Raw genomic sequence first — 23,941 nt, 5'->3', positions numbered from 1 at the left:
TTATACATTATAGAGAACTCAAATGTTTTGTTTTTCCAAGAAAAGTTTCATAAACAATATAATTGATTTCCCCATAAAAAAATTTCTTGACTTCATAATTCTTTCAGATTTTTCGCGAACAATTCGTGCATTTTCGATTAAAACATATATCTTTAAAAGTGTAATATATGGTAGTAGTGAATGATAATAAATAAATAAATAAAGTGTTCTCGAATCATAAAAACATCATAGCTCACGAGCCTCAGTTTGCCGACATCCGGGTTATAATGTTTTTTGTCAAAAAACTATTAACCTTTTGCACTCCGAATACTTTAAATTCTATTTAAATTAATGTAAGAACTATTTCATTTGAAATGCATAATACAATATCTTTATTTAATAACTAACAATCCTAAAATAATTGTTTAATGTAAGGCATTTGTTTTCAGTTAACATTAATATTAAACTTCATCACAAAAATGACTTATAATTTCAATAGAAAATAGATTAAAGTAAGTATTTCAATATGTTTATATAATCTTGAAATATATTTTCTAGTATTTTAATACACTTTTGTACCTTTTCATGAAATATTTCTTTTACAAAAGGCCATTTCCCTATATACGAAAAACAAGTTAGTTCATATCATGTAACCTGGCCGAAAAGTAAGGCGAAAATGAGAAAACACTGGTTGATGAACTATTTTAACCCGTTTCGTCCCGAATTTATAAATCGAAATGATACAAAAAGTGGTTTTATGGAAAAAGTGGTATAATATATTATCGAAATTAATTATTTTTTCAACTGTTAGGGCATTCAAAAAGTCTTTGAGAGATCGAAAAGTACTTGCTCCTTATAATTCTAGATCTAATCAGAAATAACTAAATCATTGTGGTACCTCAGAATCTTTTAATTCACCCAGATAATTGAAAATGCTGAAAAAAGCTTCCCACCACAATGAATGTCTTTGAAAAAAGGAATTGTCCTAAATATAGGACGCTGGGCGTTAACCGGTTAATAAAAGATAATTTTCGGGAGGAAGAAAATCTTTTTTAACAATAAACATTTCATTGCTATTATCTTTTCGTCGGGAAAGAAGGAATTCAATATGTGAATTGTACCTGTTAAAAAAAATTGGTAGTCATGGGTATTTATTATTCCCGAAAAAGACGGCTGAAAATGAAATTTATTTGTTACCAGTTCTCTTCCGTCTTGATATATATATGGACTTTCAGCCCCGTATGTAACGTACACAATCAGATTCAGCTGATCCTTGTGAAAGAGTAACTCCTAGGAGTTTGAACTTCTTCTCCTACAACAGAAAGCCTCCACACGAGATTTTATAAGTAGTCTGTGCAAATTACTTAACCCCTTGGGGACGGGTGATTCAGAAAAGCATTCGTACAAAATCAGAATCAAGTTGCAATTAAATAAAAAACGGTAACTTAAATGTAGTCTTTGCTAATTTGACAGACTTACTTTGCTTTTATTTTAAATATTGTTAGTTTAATCATATATATAATCAATGTTAATTCAAAGTATAACTAAATAGTTTTATTTTGAACAAAGTAATGGTGAATTAAATAAGTCAAACAATTATAACTCCGCCCACAAATAAACTGCTAAAGAAATACTTTGATTACCAGTTTTATCTTTTTACCCTGATTGATACGGTTTTTTGCTGTCACGTATTTGTGACAGTCGGCGCGAAAGGGTTAAAAAGTGAACCAGTTGCGCGCGTGAAACCAAATTCTATTTTAAAAGTAGTTGAGAGAAATTTCTCATATATATTTGAGAAATGAATCTGCAGTGGTTGACAAGTAAATGAGACAAACAAATCATATTCTTAAATTAAACAAATGTTGCACGGCTGAAACATTTGCAGCCGTGATGGTTCAGGGTAGCCGTGATGGTTTTGCAGCCGTGATGGCTCAGAGCGTTCTCCTTTTAACGAGGTGAATCGGGTTTGAATCCCAGTGATGGCTAGTAGATGCGATTTCCGCATCCGGCTTGCATCGACCACAGCTCTGACATAAAAAATGTCCTCAGTGGTATAAGGATCACGGGTTAGAGTCCCCTTGTCATCAGGCTGCGGGAGATTTTCGTGGTTTTCCTCGCCATGTAACGCAAGTACGGATTAGTTCCATCAGAAAGTCCTCCACGAAGACAACATTTCTCCCGATACTTGATCCTAGTGTCCCTTGTCTTCTGGATTAGGTTCAAAATTACAAGGCTACGACGTTGAACATTGGTATTCGTAAGCTCAAAATTGTGTCGGCTGTTCAACGGTTATAAAATAAAAAATAAAATTAAACCATTTTTCACCACTTTTTCGATTTAGGCACTCTATTACACCACAATGGAATTACAATCTCCTATATTACATTACAATGCAATTACATTCAAGTGCATAATTTACAATGAAGTACTTGATACGAAACCTCTTTGTTAATGGACAAGAAATTGTGAATCGTTAAGAGTTATTAAATAAGTTGGCAGATTTGTCTTAGTGTTAAACAAATCTAAATCTGTCTCAGTGTCATACATCTCATAGTAATACAAATCAAAAGTGTCTTATAAAGTACATAAATTGGAAAAATACTGACATCAAAGTGACGGCTTTTGATTAAAGCACATAGATACTACGTTTATAATCAAACCAGCTATCAACACTCTTTTAACTTAGACACTCTAATCATAAATTACATTGTAATTGCATATATTTTTTTTTGCACTAGGCATAATTTACATTGAAGTACTTGATAAGAAACGATTTTCCAAGTGAACATAAAAATTGTGAATTGTTTTTTTGTTCGTAAACAAGTAGGGTAAATCTGTCTCAGTGCCATACAAATCTAAATTCAATTAATCTAAATCTATCTCAGGGTCATACAAAGTATCTAAATTAGAAAAGTAGGGACAACAAATGTACTGTATTTGGTTGAAGCATTGTTACTACGTTTATACTCAAGCCAGCTTTCCCCATTCTTTTAATTTAAGCACTAATCCTGAATTTCATTGTAATTGCATATTTTTATTTCAACAATAATTTATAATATATTGCAATTTACAATTAAGTACTAGAAATAATTTACAATTAAGTACTTAAAAAGAGACGACTTTCTAGTGGACAAAAAATGACGAATTGTTAATAGTTTGTAGATAAGTGGGGCAAATATGTCTCAGTGTCATATTTGGGGTTATTAGATACCGGAACTTTTTAAGAATTGTGATTCATGCCAATCTTCCACAAACTATTTGTAATCATAACAAATTATCAAAGCAACAAATTATTAAAAAAAATGATTTAAAACCTGATTTTAAGAAGTAATTAATATCAAGATTTAAAAGATTACCTAATAAGGTTGAGATTTTATCTTCGAAGTTATAAACATTAATTTAAGATTTAAATTAATTAAAACAAATGTTCTTAAATAACTGAAACGCAATTTTTTAAAATTAAATTGCATCTGAAAAATGAATGATAGCTAGATGCTTCTTTTTTAGTTTTTAATAATAAGCTTTAATTATGTAAATCTTTTCCATCATCAGTTGACAGTTTCTATTACTTTGTTTAACATTTCAGCACGCAAAGCTAAAGGTCAGGTACATCAGCCTTTTGTTTAGATTTAGAATTTTAAAAAAAATACAAAGTTGAATTCGTAAAATTTAGTAAATAGGCTTATTATATTACTAATGCAAGTCGTGGGTGATCCACAGTGTATGCTACGTGCAAAAATTGAGTTCATAATTAAAAATAACATACTTTGAAGGAAATTAAATGCAACCCTAAAAGAAAGATCATGTTTTTTGTATCTCACGCAGTTTTAATTCACTTGATGTTTTCTTTATTTCTGATAAGTAATAAAAGCTGCTTTTTAAATAAGCGTGAGAATTTTGTTTAATCTTGTGCTTACAAAGATGCCATTCAATAGTTGAATTTTCAGAAACTATGCTAATTTTGCTACGAAGTGAAAATTGAAGGATTTAAGGCAAGACAATTGCAGGCCTGCCAACTACTACGCTTTTTGTGAAATATTTTATAGTGTGGTACCATTCACAAACAAAGTTTTCAGAATTTTATGTAATTTTTTCAACAATTTTAGGATTTGAGCTGCGATGGCTCAGGGGATAGAGCGTTCGCCTTCCTATGACGCGAACCGGGTTTGAATCCCAGTCGATACGAATTCCGCATCTGGCTTGCACCGATCACAGTGCTGGCGTGAAATATCCTCAGTGTTAGACCGATCATGGGCTAGAGTCTTTTTGCCATCAGGCTAACCGTGGGAGGTTCTCGTGGTCTTCCTCTCCATGTAACGCAAATGCGGATTAGTTCCAACAAAAAGTCCTCCACGAAGGCAAATTTCTCCCAATACTCGATCCAGAAGTTCCCTTTTTTTCTGGATTGGGTTAAAAATTACAAGGCTACGGAGTTGAACATTAGTAGTCGTAAACCCATAAAATTGGACCGACTGTTCAACGACGGTTATAAAATAAAATAAAAACAATTTCAGAGCTGCAGAGAGAGAGAGCTGCAGGGCTGCCTGCTTTCTACGCTTTTTGTAAAAGTTTATTCTAGTGGTAGCTAATTTAAAGTTTTAATGTATTATTTTTTATCTAATTAATACGTTGAAAGTCTTGGATGTCACCGATGACTGACACTGAGTTTGTTTGTATCGCCACGGGATCACCGGTGACCGGCAAAGCCAAGATTACTAGAAACACATAATTCAAGTAAATTTTTATTTTTTTATATATATTATTATCGTTGCTAAAATGGTTTGAAGAAATTAATGCAATAGAGAACACACAAAAATAGTTTTATTTATATACACAGGGATGCCAACTTGCTCCCGACAGTGAATAAATATTTTTAAGTGGTAGTTTATTAATTGTGATTCTTGGTTTAATAAATTCAATTTAGTAGATTTTTATCTACCTCTATCTCTAAACAATTCGTAGGCTTATATAATTCACCACTTTTTTCGGATATGCCATGCTAACATTTTTGAAAAACTAGCAAAATCTGTCTTTTAAAATAATAAAAAGCCTGTTATGCCATTCCATTCTTGAAAATATTAAAACCTTGTTACAATAGCAAGACAAACTTTCATAATTTAAGGGATCTACGTATTCATGAATTTTCCTTTTAAAATAATAAAAAGCTAGTTATGTCATTCCAATCTTGAAAATATTAAAACCTTGTTGCAATAGCAAGGCAAATTTTCATAATTTAAGGGATCTACGTACTCATGAATTTTCCTTTTAAAATAATAAGAAGCCAGTTATGTCATTCCATTCTTCAAAATATTTAAACCTAGTTACAATAGCAAGACAAATTTTAATAATTTAAGGGATCTACGTATTCATGAATTTTCCTTTTAAAATAATAAGAAGCCAGTTATGTCATTCCATTCTTCAAAATATTTAAACCTAGTTACAATAGCAAGACAAATTTTAATAATTTAAGGGATCTACGTACTCATGAATTTTCCTTTTAAAATAATAAAAAGCCAGTTATGTCATTCTATTCTTGAAAATTTCGAAAAAAAGTTTTTAAAATAGCAAGACAAATTTCGATCTTTTATATCCTTTAGTTTGCAATTTTACAGATACTTACTAATTCAGACTTCTAAATGCTAAAGCGATGTCTTAAAAAAAAGTAATTCCTTTGAGATTTAATGTTATTTTGCTACTATTATTAAGTTTGTTAAGCCAGTGAAAATCCTGTAAAATTATAATAATATAAATCAAGGTGATAAATAATATTTCATCATGAAAAATAAAAGGAAACGATTTGTTTAGTGTTGGCGGATCATTTGATATTAAAAGACCATTCGTCAGTTTTAAATGAGATAACTGGAAAATAATAACTTCATGCTAATCTATCGGTCAACAGTTCTTACCATGTACTGATCGATCACCGCTCCTGATAACGGGTTGCCATTCCCAATATCACGACGCGTTTAAAGAACAGGGGGTGTATCACCCCGGAAGGTGATGTCCTGATACTAAAGTCAGTATGATAAAAGAACTGTTTTCATGTATCAAAAGATTAACCGTCAAGCTAAAGATTAAAATATACTTGGCTATTATTATATGATTACTCTTTATGCCATTTCAAGTAAAGGAGATAGTTTTTCTTAATCTTTGTAACACTTTATCAAAACGTTTGGGTCTATATAATAATCAGATTTCAAAGTGTTATTCACATTTTCTAAATAAATGGTGATTTTTTGCTTTTGTGAGAGTTTAAATTTATTAACATTATTTGTCTCAATTTAAAAGTAATGACATGTGTAATTTACATTTTGGTATTTATTTTCAGCATGAAACATTCTATTATTTTTCTTTATAAGCTATTTTTAGCTTGAGCATTTCATATTCAGCTGTTCTTAATATGGACGTAGTTTGATGCGACTCTAAAGTGATTTTTAATTAATATATTTAATTCATTGCTCTTTATATTAAATCAACAGCAACTCTAGAATATTGATGAAATTAAAATTCTTGAAATGTTAATAACTGAATGAAGTTAAATTGATTACAGAACACTTTTATCATATTTGATTATACATTAAAGAAAGAGCCGTGATTGCTCAGTGATTAAGACATTGGACTGTCATTGTGTAGAACTGGGGTTCGATCTCCAGTTGTGGCATCAAACCCACCTAGCTTCCGGTAGATGAGTACCAGCCTGTTTAGGATGTTAAAGAGGCCTGTGCATAGTGCTGACCACATTGCCACAATCCTGTCTTTGGTCATGATGAAATCATGACCTTCCTTGCCCGTTCCGGGAAGTTCCAGGAATGCTTAACTTTACATTAAGAAAATACATAGAGAGGCCTGTTTGATGAATGAGGTTTCATAATGATTGATACTTGTACATCATTTTTGTCATAGATAAATGAGTGAGGATTATTATTCTCACGAAATTATTTTCTTTTTAATCCTTTCCTGTAACTTTTATTACCTTTTTCAAAATATGAGAAAATTTCAAATTGTAGGTCATAAGTGCAATATTTATCTACAGTTTTAAATTAGTTCCATGCCATGCACAATTTTAATCATACATAAATGAATGAGGATTATAATTCTCAAGCAAGTTTTGTTTTCTTTCTAATCCTTTCCTCTACCTTTTATCCCTTTTTTAAAAATATGAGAAAATGTCAAATTGTAAATCATGAGTGCAATATTCGTCTACAATTTTAAATTAGTTCAATGCTATACATCATTTACTTACCTCTGAAGAGCAGAATTTGGTAGATATGCCTTTGAGCTTTTCAAAAATAAAAAAGATATTATACTCTGTATTTCAATATTTATTTTACTACCACATAGGAAAATCATCATCGAAAAGACAAAAGGTTGGCAGGTTTTGGTATATTACACTCTTTTGACTAATTTTTTTAAAAGGGTTGATTCTTTTTTTCAAGGAAGTCAGAAAGTCTTACAAAGTGTCTCATTTAAGCAGAGTTGTTAAGGTTTAGAAAAAATTCAAAATTGCTGGACCATTTCAGCGAAATTGGTATAATTGAACGAATATATACCAACAAATATTTGTAAATTCTGAAAAATATATATCTAGTTATCAAATAAACTAGTTGAGTTTCTAAAATTAGACTTAAATTTTATAAAACTCCTCTCATTATTTAGTGTGAAAGTTTATGTATATCAAAAGTGAAAAGAGTTAAATATTCTAAGAAAATTATTTCATTATAGCTCGTTTTCCGGAAAATTAAAATCTACATGGTAAAGAAGATTTTATTTACTATTATAACATATATATATAAAGTTTTTTTCTCCCGACGTGTATACTTTTATGTTTTGTCAGAACTTTATCGTAACAAAGAATGATTATCCTCCATTTATATTCATCTTCGATTTAGATAAGATTTTTTCCTATTTTGCTTCATTTAAAATTTTTGTAAATAGTATGGAAATATTGTACATCAGCTCTCTTACTTACGCTAAAGAGAAAAAAGAAATCTTCTACTGTATAAAGTTTGCAGCGAATCGTTTGCAATCTATTTCTTTGTTTGCATTCTTCTAAACAAAATTCCTTGCGAAATATAAAACGATGTTAATTTTTATGGTACTTGAACCCAAGACGCATAGATCGTCAAGCGTATTACAACTAAATGCAAAAGTATCCATAATAATACGTTAAAAAAACAGACCGCATCGAAAAAGTATTATTCACAAAACCCTTCCCCGCTAAATACATTATTCTCATGCTCTTGTTGTTCCATAAATAAATTTTGCCTTACCCCTGCAATTTATTTATATTTTTCTCATTGAGTCGATTGTTCAACATGAGTCAAATTTACGAGTCCATTGTAATTTGAAAGCGAGCTCTTTTTATCACAAAATATAGATCTTATTCGTTGACCTACTCCAGCAACGTTTAAGCGAAGGTTGGTTGCTGTCAAAAAGTTGAAGAAATTACGATGTCTACGAACCTCGAAATTCCTGGTTGAAATTTCTGGTCGATTATATCCCTAAAATGGTAGACATTATTTACGCTTGATATTGCATGTCCTCAGTCAAATTAAAAGAAAATAGTGTGTGAAGACAATTTGTTTTTGGAAATATGGCGTCTTGAGTAAGGTATAAACAAAGGTCTAGATGCTAATGCTTAGGTGATTCGTAAATGGAATGATGGCGTGATTGTAAATCATTCGCATTAAGAAAAACCATGGAGTAGTTTTAATGAGTTGTTTTAGTCGTAAAAGTTATATGAGTTTCTTTGATAGATAAATGTTTATACTGGGGCAAGCGATTAAACATTAGTGCTGTGCTTTCGAATCAAGTCAATCGCTGAGGGATTATAGTAGCTGATGTTTGTTTACTGTTGTTTAGTAAAAGTCATAAATCAAACCTAAACTCGCATCAAACTCAGAAGAAAATCTTACTTCAATCGAATTCTTAAACAAGCTCACGTTCATGTAATATAACTACTACATTTTCTAGGCAACATTCAGGAAGAACTACAATGGAGGGCAATTCTTTGAACTATTGATTTTTTTTCTCACGATCTTAGATATTTTTACATCGCTTATTTCTTATCTGTATTCAGTTTCTCTCTACAAGCTACAGTTATCAGGAAATTCTTAAATGTGTACCTAAACACTGTTTTTTAAAATCCACTCTAGGGAATACAAACTACCTCTACTTCTCTGCTACACCGGGATAGTAGGAAGAGGGCGATAATGCCTTTTAATTCACGATGAGACTTGTTAAGGTCTGCTCATAATTGGGAAAGTGCCCCTAGTGGCGTTTGATGATACTTTCGAAAATAGGCTTCCATGCAAATGCAATTTTAATCCTGATGATGCGCTCGAAGTTTTTGCGACATTTAAGCGACCCTCTGTTATATATAATGTTTTTAAGCCTGAACATTTCTTTAAAAAAATTAAAAAACAGAGTAAAATGTCCTTAAAAAACTGTGGGTTGCATTATTTGAAGTCAGCGATCCGAAAATATCCAAACATTTCAAGAGGAATATATATATATATATATATATATATGTATATATATATATATATAATAAAATAACAATAAATAAAGAACTGCTCTTTGAAATGTTTGGTTTTTTCTAAGAATATTATTTTTTGTTCATTTAAAAAACTAGGTAGAATTCTTACTTTTTATGTTTTTGTGTATTGAACTTAAAAATACGTTAACTGTTAAGCTTTTACTATAAGCAAACTAAGATTTTAAAATACGAAATGAAAAAAAAATCGAGAAATTATAAATGTTGAATACTTTTTGAACTCCAAATTTTATAGTTCACTCTTGTATCGTTCTTTGGTTACTAAAAATATCTTAAATACCCTCATACACAAATAAATGTAATGGTTCATTTTATATTTAATTTATAAGGTTAGTGCTGAGCGAAAAAAATAACTAAAATTGGTAAGAAAAATAAATGTACGCTAAAACTTATCAAATTCATAAAATAACGAACCGTTGAAAATTTATATATATATATATATATATATATATATATATATATATATATATATATATATATATATATATATATATATATATATATATATATATATATATATATATATATATATATATATATATATATATAAGTATAAAAAGATTTCTTTAAATTGAAATGTAAACATAGAGGAACATATAAGAAAGAACACTTTCAAGTAATTGTGATGTTTTTAGTGACTATGAAAAAAACATGAGTTTTTGTCGGAATGGTATTTTAGAGGGAAAAAAAAGGCTAACTGATAAAAAAAATTTTTACTCTCAACTTGGTGTTAAGCTTTTTATATTGTTGAGATCACAGATTTCCTAGAAAAGTTTGGTTGTTTTCTAATTTATTGTAATTTGTTAATTGAGATGAGAGACAACTAGATGATAATCGAAATAATTTGAGAAAAAGGAGGAGCAGCTGTGAAATTTTACAAAACATCTTATTTTGGGTGGATATATTAGATGAAGCATGATCATTTCATTTCTTTTCGATTTCGTGAAATTTAAGCTGAAACTATCTGCATAGTGGTAATAATACATAAGTTTTAATCCTTTAAATTTGGGGCATCTTGCGGAGTCCCAAAATAAGAGAGGAGCTTGGGTGTGCTTTTGGAGGTCCCACCAGAGCCTGAAGAATTTTAATCCCAGTCCACCATGCATGGAATTATTTAGAAACCAAACCTGTTTAAGCATGAGAAACAAGATGGATAAAGGCCAAATTTTACGATCTTGTCACTTGACATTTGATGACAAAACACAAGGAAATTAGTAAATTAAAAACTTTTCTTTCGACAACCTATAAAAGAAAAAGCTAAAAAAAAAAAAAAAAAAAAAAACTAAGCCAACTGAGACTCTAAGATGACTAAAACAAAAATTAAAAAATTAAATTAAAATATCAGGTTAAATAAAAATCATTTGACAATTAAAAGCAAAAACACCGAACAAAAAACGCAAATCATTAAAATTTTTATACCATATAAATTTTAAATTTTTACACTTAATAACAAAATCAAACGTTTCATTAGAAATTTAAAAGAAGTTTATGAAAATTTTATCATGAATCCAAGCTCCACCTAGCCCAAAACTTTTTTACCAGTTAACGAGCCCAAGTCCGCCTTTTTGCTCGGGCACATACTCGGACTTTTGGACTCGGGGTGAGCCCGTCTCATCCTAGAAATCAGTACTCCCCTCTTAATCCATTCCTGGAATGTACAAATACATGTAAGTACACGTAAGAAAATGGTATAAGATATTGTTAATATAAAACAGTGCCGTTATTTTTAATATTCTAAGACTCACATAAATAATTAATTTTAAAGTACAAAGCCAAAAAGTACTTATAATTTGTTCTGTTTCTTATTAATTTACAATTGTACTTTGCCCACTTCTATCTGTAAGCCTAATGTTGTACTTTATGGAGCATGTGGAGTTGTGTAATAAATTTAAATAAAAATAAAAGCGCGAAAAACGTAAGTGTCTATATTTAGTACGAGATTTGATCACAAGATGGCATTCAGTGTCTCATAAATTTTTGCCGTCGGTATAGCTATTAAAAAGTACTAACATAAGATGTAGCAATTGAGAGGAAGTTAAAGATTTTCCACTTTGCAGAAAAAATAAAATCAACGGATTTCCGCGTTCAAGTGTGCCGTAATTTCCGGTTTATCATTGTATAAGGTCCGGAAACGAGACATATTCCTTGAGTAAAGTAAATTTCTTCATGGTTTAAAAGGCGTCGGCGTTAGGGTGATTTTCAGTTCAAGGCTGGATTATTAGAACGTAACAAATCGACTTGTAATAAAAATAGTATTAACTTCCTTTTAATGAATGTCGAATATTATATTAGCCCTGTTGGGTAAAAGTAAAAACTTGGAAAGTTTTTTTTAGCTTGTTTTTACAACAAAAATAAACGATGTGTAAATTAACGCAATTGTCAAAGGAAAGTTTTTTTTTAATGGTATATAAATCTTTTGTCTTTTGTAAAATGAAAAAACTTGAAATTAGTTTTTGCTCGTGACATTGATAATCAGAAATTTAATTTAATGTATCTTATTTAATGTCAAGGAAGAATAATAGACTTTTTTTTTTCTTTTTTCGATTTTGCGACAATCAGCTTTTTATGAGTGTTAAGAGTACAAACAACTAACATTACAAACTCATACCTGCCAACTCTTCCGGATTTTCCGGAAGATTTTATTTTCATATTTAAAGTGGTAGTAATTATACACTATTTTTTCTTTTATAATCTTAATTTTTAAATGATATTGATCACCACTATTCTTACAAAAATTAAGCACATATATTAATATGCGTTACTATCATGGTTGTCAACTTAAGTTTTCTCAAATACAACGTATTTGTTTGCTTAATATTGAAGTTTTAATTCCATTTTAATACCACTGGGAAAAATGATAATGGAAGGGATTGAAAGTTGGCAGGTATGTAAACTGGACAGTGTTTTTAAGCTAAAAAGTAGTAAATAACAATAGGGAACTTGTTTTTCTTCTTCTGTTGAATGAAATTGTTTTTACCGATTTTAGATATTTAAGGAAATATTAGGTCTTATTTAAATTAATTACCCAAGGAATTTTTATTTATTTATTCATTTACAGCGATGCCAACTTGCTCCGGACAGCAATTATATATTTTAAAGTGGTAGTTTAGCAATTGTGATCATTGCTTTAATAAATTCAATTCAGTAGATTTTTATCCACCACTATTTCTAAATAATTCGTAGGCTTATATAATTCACCACTTTCTAATACTTACGTCATGCTATACCTTTTAAAAAGCAAGCAAAAATAGTCAAATATTTTAAAAATTTACTTTGTAATTGTTTACCTCTTTTTTAATTACTTCGCCGTGTCCGGAGCAGTTGGCATCTCTGCATTTATTTATTTATTATTTATTTGTTTATTTTATTTATTTTCATTTTTGTTTTGTTTTCTGTTGCATGAAATTTTTGAATGGATCCTAGTTTTTCTTTGCTGATTTCAAATCTGCTATCGGTTTCTCCCAACAAGCTACAGTTTTTTTCTAATTTAATAATTTGTTCCCAATCAGTGTCTATTAAAATTACCTCAAGTGACTAATAAGCATCTCCACTTTTCTGCGACGTTGGAAGTGGAGGGAAGAAGGTGATAATGCATTTCAGTTTATGATGTGATACGTCAAGGTCATAAAGTTTTTGTCTTCAGTGTTATTTTCAGAGGAATAGACAGGATATATTCATGTATATAAATATGCACTTGTCTTCTTAGTCTGAATAAACAGTTTGTTATATGTATATAAACATATACGTTCTCAAGAAACTGGTTGATTCGGACAAAAAATAAACTATAAAAATAAAATTTAGAAAAAAGCTGCAGCTTTCTGAACAAGACTATGATCTGAGACGCCATCAAAAGTTACCACACATTATTTTAAGAATTTTGAAAATATATAAAAATACTGTATTATGTATTCTAAATAATTTAAGGCTTATATCATTTAAAACAGCATTCGGAGAGCAAACGGTTAAGCCTGTTCGTAACCAAAACTGATCATTAATTCTTTGCTATATTTTAAACAGGCTATATAAAATTGTAAAATAATTTTACTGATGCTGTGATGTAATTTGAGATCGATGCAACATGCGATACATTGAAAATCACCTAAAAATCATCCGAAATTAAAATATTAATTTGAATTTGAATCATGAATGTGGAACGTTTTATTGCTGAAATACAACAATATTAAATGGAATGCAACTTAATTTTAAGCGAAAATTCAAAGGTTAATTAAACATTTAGTAAGCATTTAGTAAAACAAGAGTTATGTTTTAATAAATATAGAGTTGTAAACTTCTTTTTTATTTATTAAAAATCAATTTAAGGAAATCATGTGATTTTCTTTAATGTGGAATGCGTAATATTATTCTTTTTATCGAATAGATTAAGATTTTAAGGCTATCGATTAAAACCCGTTTAATTGTTGTTTCCACAAAGTAAGACAAAAATGTCCTTTTTTAATTATTTTCCCAATTTTTGTTGTTTATTTCGGACAAAATTTTTAATTTTCATCAATTTAAATTATTTCTCCTATCTATTCCAAAATAAATATGAATCCTGAGAAAATTATCAGTTGGTGTATCATCTGAAATTTTATGAAATAGGCCAGAATACTCTGAAGCTAATTTGAAACTGCAACAAAGTTGACAAGAGACGCTTTGGTTTTATTAGGTTTAACCATAATATCGGGATATCAAGTATGATGTTATAGCTCAACTCGTCCAAAATTTGAAACAATGTTAAGAATAAAAAAATATATTGGACAGACTGCCTCCAAAGTTACTTTGTCTCAATTACGCCAGAGACTAAATTGCTGTAGCGTACACAGGGAAGGGCTGGTCTCGTCTTCTTGAGAAAGCCAGGGTCCATCCTGGACTGTTGAGCTAGTGATGATGATGAAATATACACGAAAAAAAAAATAGAAAAAGAAAAAAGAAAAAACTATTTCTCAGATTCTATAGCTAAAAGGGACACTTAATGTAAATAGAAAGCGGATGGACTGTCCAAAGAAAAGAATAATCAAGTCAATAAAATTCAATTCTGAATCAGTAAGTTAGACTTCATTATGAATAGATTTACTCTTTATTTGCATTAATATATATCTATTTTGGAATATAATTTATCTTAAAAAAACAAACTAAAAACGCTTCTAATGTTGAGATAAATGAATATCTGCTACACAAAGAATGATAAATATGCACCTGTTACGTTTTTATTAATTTTAATTAGCGTTGCTCCATTAAAAAAGAAAAAAAAAAGGTTTTTTTTCTGAGAAGGATCGCATGAGAATATTCAAACTGTGATATATAGAGCGGTGTTTGCTTTAAAATGCAAGTCACGTCTTGCAAATCAACTAAGAGTGTTATCGGAATTTCCCTTCGCTTTGTAAAACAAAGTGCTCTCCAATTTGTCATCACAATCCCATCCTTTATCATAATTAACCAAATCGCGTGCGAAATTGAAAAACGAGCTAGACCCATCTTGGTCTCAACTACCGGTGCCCGAGGCTCTAAATTTCGCAAACTTTTTCTTTCTTTATTAAGATGATCCACATGCAGCGCTACAGGTGATTGGGCGCTGGGGTACCTGGGAATCGACCCCGCCCCTCGCTTGTCTTTCCCATGACCTCATGAAAGAAAAGTGACATGACATGTCCCTGATACAGTTACGATGACTACTTGGACGTAATTAGTCGCTAAATGAACGTAACTTTCTACAAGGCGTGCCATGGGAAGAAAAGAGTTAGATGCTAGACCTGATTAGTTACGTTCTCTAAGAGTTCGATGAGCCATATCCGATGATCATATAGACTAGACTAAGGTCAATCTAAGAACATAAGATGATTTCTATCTGCCATCTTTCGTGCTACATAGTCGGTGGGATGAAAGTAAAGGTAATAACTTCTCCGCGTGGCGTGCTGAAAGTGCTAAATGATTTAGCGACTGATATCTGTGATATGTTTCGATATCTTTAGAACGATCATTCTCTACAAGTCAGGTTAGGGTTTGTTTCACATTTATTTGATAACGAGATTCTACACGAAACGTTAATGAAGATTTTCTCATCACTGTTAATATACATTGGAAAAAGACAAAGATATTTTTTATCACTGTTCCCAGAATCTTTAATTTAATTACTATTATCTGCAATCCATAACAAAGGTCGGTAACCTGCGGCCCTCACCTGGTCTCAACTTCGTGCGGCTCATACGGCTCATGTGTTATTGTTTTGCATAATTAAAGATAATTTTAAGTTTTAATGCTGTGCAGTTTTATTATTGCAACATTGTTTAGTTTCAGTTCGAATCTACTAAGATTTTTCTGTCTTGTTTAATGTTTACCAAACATTGTTATTTAAAGGGGAAAGATGTGGTTAGAACAATTAATAGGTGGAGTAGAAACTACTAAAAACAACTATATTGTAATTTAGAGCGACTGTTAATCTAATGACAATTCCAGTTTTTCTCGAAAGATTTTTAGAGAACGGAATCTTTTAATTTCCTTTTTTTTAAAGTATTTAAATTTTCTTAAAAATGCATTTAACTTATTACAGAAGCTATGGGCCATAGCTGTCCTTTTAAATTTGAATGTAACTTTTTTGAAATTAACACCGGTAGCAAAGTCGCTTTTTTTTTGCTTGCTGCGATAATTTATTCATCAGCTACAATCACAACGAGGGTAAAAATTAAGTAGATATTTTTATGACCTGTTTGAGAAAAAAAATAGCTGCCAACACGAGATAAGTAAGAACAACTCTCTACCAATTATGAGTTAACAGTATTAATTTTGTGAACGGTATTATTAGTTAACAGTATAAGAACAACTCTCTAACAATTATTAGTTAAAATGTACTATTCTGATTTTTCAGGCAATGCAGCGACCCCTGAAAAAGATGTTTCATTCGCTTACGTATTTGAAAACTAAGGGTGGTTTATTAAAAAAAAAAAAAAAAAAAAAAAAAAAAAAAAAAAAAAAAAAAAAAAAAAAACGAAAAAAGAAAAGAAAAAAAAAAAAACGAAAAAAAAAAAAAAAACCTGCCGTCTCAAAGAAACAAATTTTTTGATAAATATATAAATAGGAAGAATTAATAGCTTACCACCCAAGTTATTTATAAGACGATATTTCCAGGCAATACATAAGCCTTTACAGCTGAATATAATGTCAAAACTAAAACAAGTTTCAAAACATCTTTACAACAAATAAAAATAATTTTCCCCCAATCCTTTAAATGTTTCAATCATCAATAAAATTAAACTCAACTAACTTAATGATATTTTTTAGCCTATTTCATTATAGAAGTTGCAGAAATTTAAACTGGTGTGACAAATATTAATTTCTAAGAATATAGCAGACACAATTGTAATTTCTTTTTCTGAAATCTGTTGTCGATAGAAAAAAGGAAGGAATAGAAATTAAATTCTCGCCAACTGAAAAATTACTAGACATTAAGAAAGAATGATATGAAATGAAGTGATCTTTCCAGAATCTTTTCATGTTAAAAAATTAATTTTCTACGTAAAAAAAGCTCAAAACGTAAAAAGTAGCGAAAGTTACTACGTTACGTGGATTGAAGTAAGAAATAAAAATAAAGCATGATGCCCACAAGAATACAATAATATTCTTATATATAGAATAATACAATAATATTTAATATATATATATATATATATATATATATATATATATATATATATATATATATATATATATATATATATATTATAAAGAATTATAAAGAAAATTTAGAGAAATAATAAGTTTGATTTACTGCGCATAAGCTGAAAGTATATGAAACTCATAAAATAAGTTAAAAAGGAACTTCGGTAAAATTTTTTGGTGCTCCTCACACAATTGCATTGATATATTTTGCATGCCAATATGAATAAATTATTTAGAAAGCACTCTTTTTTGCTGATATAATCGTGTGAGCTGATGACGATATTATATATTTTCCTTAATTTGTTTTCAGCTTTTTAATTTTTTTTTAAATAATTATAAAATGTTTTTAATTATTATTTTTAAGTATTTTTCTTCTTCTTTTTTCATAAATCATTATTACATTGTTTTCCATGTTTTTTCTATATATATATATATATATATATATATATATATATATATATATATATATATATATATATATATATATATATATATATATATATATATATATATATGTATATATATATATATATATATTTAGACAACTGCTTTGGAACAAAATTATTCAAATATTTCAAGTGATTCATAACTAAAAGTTTCAAAACATCTTTCAAATAAATAAAAATAATCTTATCCCAAATCTTAAAAATGTTTTAAACAACCATAAAATCCAACTTACCGACTTTATCATATTTTTTAGCTTATTTAAAAATCAAAACTGTATAAATTCAAACTTATATGACATAAATATTCATTTCTAGAGCCATAACCGCCACGCTGAAACTATTATCTCATTTCCTGAAATCTTATATAAGAAATAGGAATTAAATTCTTCCTAACTGAAAAATTACCAGACATTAAGAAAGAAAGGTATGACATTTGATGATCTCTCCCTAACCTTTTCATGTCAAATACATTAGATTAAGAGGTCTCATAGGCCAAGGAACAAATGCAACTCAATCTTAGACTAGACACATGTACAGCTTCCACCAAATCGACATATATTACAGCAAACTGTTAAATGCCTCGTTAACCTCTATTTCAACTCGTCTTTTCGTGGCAAATTCAATCAGAACTTTGGAAGACTTGTTTACCATAAATAACACAGCTGATTAGAATATCCTTTATGAATGCTATGAGATATTTTTGAAATGTCCATTCAAGATGTTTTCGTGTTTTTAGGATCATAAATTTCTATGTCAAACACAAAATGCCGACAAACATAATACCACCATATTGAATTTATTTTTTGTTGTAAGGTACACCTGGAGATTTGATAGTTGTTTTGAATGTTTTAAATATATTTTTGATTTTTTTTAAAGTTTTTCTTAACCTCAAAAACAAGAACCCTTTTGAAATTGCGGTTCGTTTGGAAGGTCGGATTATATATATATTTATATATCTATATATATATGCCACTCATGCGAAAATATTGAATAATTAAATCATAACTTAGCTATTAAATAAATATTATTATACATTAGTAACGTAATATTATATATAAATATTATATTAGTTTATTATAATTAAAAAAATAGTGAACAAATCAAGAAATAAAATATAACTCTCAATTTAAATAAGAAACCGCTTCATCTCATTTCTTAAAATTGCTGATTTTTTAAAATTTCTTTCTCATTTTCTAACACATTAAAAAAATAATAAAATAAAATAAATAACTATATACATTTAAAAGCTAATAAAAGTTACTTTAAAATTTGCACGCAAAATTGAAAACTATTAGTATGAAAATATTTGTTAAAGAAATAAAATTCAGTCCTGAAATAAGTTTGATACGGGTAGTTATTTTTTGTAAAATTACGAATCAAAATAAAGTCAGTTTAAACTAAAATAGCTTTTTTAAATTTACATGAAAATCAATTATGAAAGAAAAAAAAATTAGATCATTAAATACTCAGAATCGAGCCATATGAACCAAAATCAGTTTTCCTCAAAGCAATAACTGTTCAAAGCAATAACTTCAATAACTGTTTTAATTTACATACGACAATCTCTTTGAATGATCGTAATCGGTTTTAATGAGCCAAATTTGGTTTGATTCAGAGCCTGTTCAATTAAAAAAAAACTTATTTTTCATTTTTTATTAAAATCAAAATTTAAGGACAGTGTCCATGTCCAGTAAATACCCATGAATTTAACCATCCCTGCAAATTTTCAATTCAACAAATTTTTTTCCTAGTTGTCGTGAAATAATTACTGAAGAGTTATAGTAAAAAAAAATTGCTCGATGTACTTTTTATAATCTTTTAAAACACTATAAGATAACTAGCTGGTCTTCTTTATGTACGTTTAAGATATTTAAATATAATAGTGGTTAAAATTATAATAAATCAAATGAATTAGATCAGGAATCAAACACAAATGCCAAAATTTTACTACCTCATTAAATGTAAAGATAAAAACTTTCGGAAAATCCGAAAGAGTTGGCAGGTATGATCACTGATATACTTGCCAACTTTTATTCTTCGCAAAGATAATTTTTCCAAATGGAGTGAAATGTCAATTGAATATCAATGTAAGAAGAAATATATTTCCTATTTTACCTCATCTAAAACACAACATAGAATGATTAACGAGCATTTGTATGTATAAATTAATGATTTGAAAAGGTGTCCAAAATAATATTAAAATAAAATTTAAGCAAAGAATTTAAATAGAAATTAAATTCTGATTTAAATAGAAAAAATAAAATTTCACGAAAAATCCGTAAACGTTGGCAGCAATACCTTAGGATTTTTTTTTCTGTTGCAAGAGATTTTTGAGTGGATGATTTCTACAGTAAATTTTTACAAGCTACAGTTTTTATGCAATTTAAAGAAATAAATACTAACTAGGATTTTTTAAAAGTCACTCCAGTGACCATTAAGTGTCTCCACTTTTCTGCTACGGAGGGAGCAGTAGGAAGAAGGCGATGATATATTTTAGCTTAGGACGCGATACTTTGAAGTAATATGTTTTTAGTCTTAAGTGTTATTTTTTAAAGAGCAGGCAAGTGCATATGCATATATGTAAACTTATACGTTTTTTATAAACTTGTACATCCAGACAAAAAAATGAACTAAAACTAAATCAAAAATATTATTTTGAAACAAAAAACTGAAGCTTTCGGAACAAAACTAATTGAAAATTTTAAATCAAGATTAAGTAAGTAAGATCAAGTTGTAGGATCAAGATCAAGTTGTAAGATCAAGTATTCGCACAAATGCAGCAAAAACACACACACACACAAAAAAATTGGTCTCCAGTGTATTTAAATTTTTCAGAAGTCCGAAATATTTACCATGATTCATGCGATTGAATATAAAATGTATTAGTCCTTTCTGCAAAATTTTTTATTTGGTCTCGAGGCCGAAAGCTTCAGTGTATCTGTAACATACCTGCCAACTTTTAATCCTTTCCATTATCATTTTTCCCAGTGGTGTTAAAATGGAATAAAAATTTCAATTTTAAGCAAAAAAATACGTTGTATTTGAAAAAACTTAAGCTGACAACCATGATTGAAACACACATTAATATATGTGCTTAATTTTTTCAAGAATAGTGGTGATCAAAATCATTTAAAAATTAAGTTTATAAAAGAAAAAAATAGCATATATTTACAACCACTTTAAATATGAAAATGAAATTTTACGCCAAATGCGTAAAAGTCGGCAGGTATGCTGTAAGGTTTGATACTAGAATTTGTAATAAAAAACTGGTTAAATATATCAAAGCATCAGTTTCTTGGTGAAATCAAGTGATTTGAAGGCAGAGGGTGCGTTTCTTGTTTTTCAGTGGCGCCATCTATGGCCAAGAATTCTACTTCAACCACATACTCGTCATATCCCGGTTTAGAAGACGGACCTATTCATGCATCCATTATTCATCTACTGATCGTAATTTTTACCCGAACCAGAGAAGGATCAATCTGCAATTCAGAACCGCCAGAGATATTGATTTGTTATGGGAGCTTGGAGGACTTTGTGATCCGACAGATTTAACGTGTACCAGCCACAATTTACAACAAGGGTAGTCTTCAGTTGGCGAGAAATTTTATTTGAAATGCACCTGTGATTTTATTTGTCAAAGTTGCATTACAAATTAGTTTTTTTATATGTTTGATGGAAGCTAATATTTCTTCAAATACATTTCAATTTTGCCAATATTTCTTCATGGTATTAACTAACCACATTTCAAAGGTATCAACACTTGTGTGAGGAAAATAACTTTATACCACTGGACACTATATTGTTCAATGACAAGAAACAAGATAAGGCAGGCTCGAGACCATAAAAGATACGGCAAAAGAATTAATTTTATATGAAATGTGCCAATAATTTCGGTAAAATCAAGTATAAATAAATTTTTTTAATAAAAGCAATTTTATAAACACTGATGAACCTTCGATGAATTAACTTTTTATCACCAGACAATACTTTTATACTTTATTTACTTTTCTTGTTACTTTTGCAAAAAGGTAAGAATAACAGTATTTTTTTCCCTCTAAATACTAATCTCCGCTTTTAAATTATAATTGATTAGCAAGAATTGATTGAATGCCATGGGGGTCACCGGTGACCGATAGTAGATGTTTGTTCGTAGCTCCCCGGCGGTCACCGGTGACTGGCGAAGCCAAGATTATTATAAACTTATAATTCGAGCAAATTCCTAATTTTTTTACATTATTATCGTTATTAAAATGGTTTGAAGAAATTAATGCAATATAGAACGCACAAAAATAGTTTTATTTATTTACACAGAGATGCCAACTTGCTCCAGACGGCGAATAAATATTTTTAAGTGGTAGTTTATTAATTCTGATTCTTGGTTTAATAAATTCAATTTAGTAGATTTTTATCCACCAGTATTTCTAAACAATTCGTAGGCTTATATGATTCACCACTTTATTCAGATATGTCATGCTAAACCTTTTAAAAAACTAGCGAAATCTGTCTAATATTTGGAAATTTATTTCGTAGTTATTTACCGTTTGACCAGATGGGCAAGCCATGTAAAATTAGCGTGGCAATCAACGTGTTAAAAACCGTGATTGCGGTGATAATATGTTTTTGACATAGTTTCTTATACAATAGGAAATTACAGTTAAAAATTGTTGACATATTTATTAAAAAAAAACACTTTATTCTGAATTTCCTCATGTCTTTCAATTTAATTGAAATTTAAACGCTTGAAAATTAAAGAAGTATATATGTTGGCCTTGGTGAGTCAATTGCATACATGATTGCTTGGTGCACATGTTTTGATTTCCATGCATCCATAGATACACTTTAATTCTGTAAAAAATATACCGATAGATATATATTAGTTACGCATTAATTTTTAAAATATTACCTCATAATAATTTTTTTTGCTCATTGAGCACTTAGATACCAGGAAATGAATATTAACAGATTGTGCATAGTTTACATATTTCTTAACATTAAATAATTAAATAACAAAGGGCACTGAAAATTATTTGTATGTCAGAAAATAATGAAGAGTTATTTTAACATTCTGTTTTTTTTGAAGAAATTAAGAAGAAGGGGAACAAAATTGGTAAGATTTCAACATCTTTCTTTTTACTTCTTTAATATGCGAATTCAAGAAATGCATACAGGATTCTTAATGGTGTTTTAAAATTTACCAGGTGGCAGCTATCTAATTGGAAATTTCCAATGATCATTAATACTTATCTTCTCGGGTAATTTTATGGGTACCAGTTGTTTTTATAAAAAAATGTTAATAAATATAGAAAACTGCACAAAAATTTTGTAGTGTTCTATTTTAATCTGTTTATTTTTTAAGGGCTCAGAAATGAGACCGATACATATAATATGTATATTTACGTAATGCTGAAAAATATGATATTTTTCAGCATTAACCCTTTCGCGCCGACTGTCACAAATACGTGACAGCAAAAAACCGTATCAATCAGGGTAAGAAGATAAAACTGGTAATCAAAGTATTTCTTTAGCAGTTTATTTGTGGGCGGAGTTATAATTTTTTGATTTATTTAATTCACCATTACTTTGTTCAAAATAAAACTATTTAGTTATACTTTGAATTAACATTGATTATATATATGATTAAACTAACAATAATTAAAATAAAAGCAAAGTAAGTCTGTCAAATTAGTAACGACTACATTTAAGTTACCGTTTTTTATTTAATTGCAACTTGATTCTGATTTTGTACGAATGCTTTTCTGAATCACCCGTCCCCAAGGGGTTAAGTAACAAAGGCAATTAGAACATTTTGATTTTTTGGAAGAAATTAAATATGTAAGGGGAACAAAATTGGTAAGATTTCAATATCTTGCTTTTTACTTCTTTAATACGCGAATTCAAGAAATGCATGGTGTTCCAAAAATTACCTAGTGGTAGCTGTCGAATTGGAAATTTCCGATGATCATTAATACTCAACTTCTCGGGTAATTTTATGGGTACCAGTTGTTTTTATAAAAAAATTGTTAATAGCATACCAGCCAACTTTTAATCCTTTCGAGGATGACTTTCCCCAGTGGTAGTAAAATGGAATTTAAATTACAATTTTAGGCAGAAATATAAACTGTATTTTGGAAAAGCTTATACAAACTTCCAAGACAGTATTACATATTGATATATATGCTTAATTATAATAAAAATAGTGGTGGTCGGAAAGATTAAAAATTAAGTTTATAAATGTAATAAAAGCATACATTTTAACACCACTTTAAAGATAGAAATAAAATTTTAAGCCAAATGCGTAAAAGTTGGC

Source organism: Parasteatoda tepidariorum, chromosome 12 (assembly GCF_982258835.1).
Source record: "Parasteatoda tepidariorum strain Cologne lab strain chromosome 12, Ptep-v5.0, whole genome shotgun sequence".
Classification (NCBI taxonomy): Eukaryota; Metazoa; Arthropoda; class Arachnida; order Araneae; family Theridiidae; genus Parasteatoda; species Parasteatoda tepidariorum.
Note: the sequence above shows the minus strand (reverse complement) of the source record.